The sequence below is a fragment of the Alligator sinensis genome, unplaced genomic scaffold, assembly GCF_000455745.1.
Source record: "Alligator sinensis unplaced genomic scaffold, ASM45574v1 scaffold600_1, whole genome shotgun sequence".
NCBI lineage: Eukaryota > Metazoa > Chordata > Crocodylia > Alligatoridae > Alligator > Alligator sinensis.
Genome location: NW_005841859.1, coordinates 78,080 through 80,553, shown reverse-complemented (window position 1 = coordinate 80,553; position 2,474 = coordinate 78,080).

Sequence of the window (2,474 nt, the reverse complement as noted above, 5' to 3'; positions counted from 1 at the left end):
CCACACAGTCCCTTCTCCCCTACTCCAGCCCCCCCCAGCGCCTTACTCACCAGCACCGGAGCCCTAGTGCTGAAACAGGAGGCTTGGTGGGCCACGTGTTTCAGCACCAGGGCGAGGGATAACCATAGAGATGCTCTGGCAGCCAGAGCATCTCTATGGAGAACCCAGCCAAAGTTGCCTCAGGGCACGGTCAGGGATTGTCCCCTGCCCTGCTTTTTTGTACTTCACTTTTTTTAGACCCCTGGATATCCAGGGGTCTAATTTTCTCCCCGTGCTGCAAACTTGCAGCACGGGAAACATTTTTTTGTTCATGCATGTGCCTGTTGCCCCACCTCAAAGGGATTTGAGGAAGGGCAACAGGCACTTGCACCCTCATGTGGACGTGCCCTGAGAGGATAAAAAGTGGCCCAATTTTTATTTTATTTCCATCTGAATATATATCGCACCTGGTGCATACACACAAGATGCTAATTTCACAGTATCCCAATAACACTGTGCAATAGTGTGCCAGCAAAATCTGTGCTAATACACTACTGCACCAGAGTATTAGGCTGCTAGTGTCTATAAAAACTTTTGTTTCCAGCACTACTGTGTAGTAATACAAGTTTTTGTGTGCATTGATTTAGGACTTGGTTATCCAAGTACTAAACAATGCGCAGTAACTATGGTGCATTAATGAATGTGCAGGCACACCCACTGTGTATAAGGAACTCTGTGAGTGTAATCAACCTATCTCATTTTACATATCATCACTAAATTTGGCTTTATTCCCTTACTGTACTGAAAAGTTTGTTTTTTCCCTGCTTAACAAGAGAGACAAAAAAATTAAAACCTTTTCCCCTTCATTTAAGGGAAAGAAGTCATACTTAAAAATAGATAAATCAATAACTCAGTTTGCTGAAGTGAGTAAAAAACCAAATGCCAATCCATAAACAAATGTAATTACTTCATAGTACTGTTTCATTTCCTTCCATTTATATAGGAAGCTTTCATCTTGATTATAAATAGCTGGCTGGATAAAACTTCAAACATGACATATTATGTTAATGTGCTCCCAATAAAGAAATTGTCCTAAGTCTGAACAATGAATTGCTGCCTACACCAACCACGATCCAGGAAGATAAGGCCCTTACAATTTACCTCAATAAATACAAAAAATGATAACACATGTATAGTTATATATACTATAATAGTAAGAGCTTTGCTAATAGCAAGAGTTTTGCTCGCTGATTGCATAGTAGGCTGATGAAGCAGCACGTAGCCTCTTGCTCTGTGTGCGTGACTGAACCATGAACCTAGATAGTAGAATGTTGTAATACAGTAGAATGTGGTAAACACCAGGTGTGTGAGATCACAGCTCATCCCCAAATTCCTAGCTTGAGATAACCATATCCCTAGCTCGAGACAATGTTGTTTACTCCAGACTATATAAACTGTATATTCTTAAATTACGATGGGTTCTTCAGCTCTGGCAAGAGTTCTGACTTGAGCGGAGCCTCAGTGCAGGCTATCGCATCCCCAGGATCAGGACACACTGGGGCCAGGGGAACCATGCGAGGTGGAGGCTGCAGCCTAAGGTCAATGTGAGGTGACCATTCTCTGTGCCATGTTCTATCCCCTGCCTCTGCAAGTATCCTTAAATAAAGCTTTGCAAGGGTGAAAACAACCATGAGTATGCTCTTTGTTCAAGCACAGAGAATCTTCTGAACCCAGTAGTTCATTCTAAGACATATACATATTGTATGCATTATATATACAAAAGTTAAATTACAGGGTACTTTCTTCCAGGGACATGCTGCCCCTCAGACCATGGTGGGGATGGAGGTAAGGTGTGGTTTTTGCTCCCAAACTAGTGAGGGAAACTGCTCCTCTCCACTAGCTGAACTGGGAGCATAGGGAAGCCCCAGAGCAGCTTCTCCTTAATTGGACCTGAAGGGTAGATGGTGGCTGTGGGGAGCAGCTGCACAGGGTGCTGGGCTTACCAAGGACAGTGGTGGCAGCTGGCAGCTTCTTCCTATCTGTGCCTGCTTACTGTTTGCTCCCCACCCCAGATGTCTCCCACTGGCTGTGAGTTGATGTTGGAAGGAAAACCCACTCCCCTGCCACCACCACCACTTCCATCTGAGCCCAGCCCACCATGCAACTGCTTCTTGCACTCCTGCTGGAGAAGTGCATGAGCAGCTTTGGGGCTCCCCCACATACCTGTGTCACCTTGAGACAGTGACAGTGCTGGAGGGAGTGTTTCGTCTCCTGCACCTTTTCTGGTAAATTAGGGACCATGGTGGGAAACTTGCCACCTGCCATCTCCCCCTAGCCATGCACAGCACCCTGAGCATAGATTCTCTCCACAGCACAGGGATGGAGCAGGGCAGGACCAACTTCCTCCATGATCAGGCTAATTGGGGACAATGCCAGAAGTGAGCAGGTGCCCGTTTCCTGTGTCTGCTCCCTGCCTAGCCCACCTAATGTCCCCC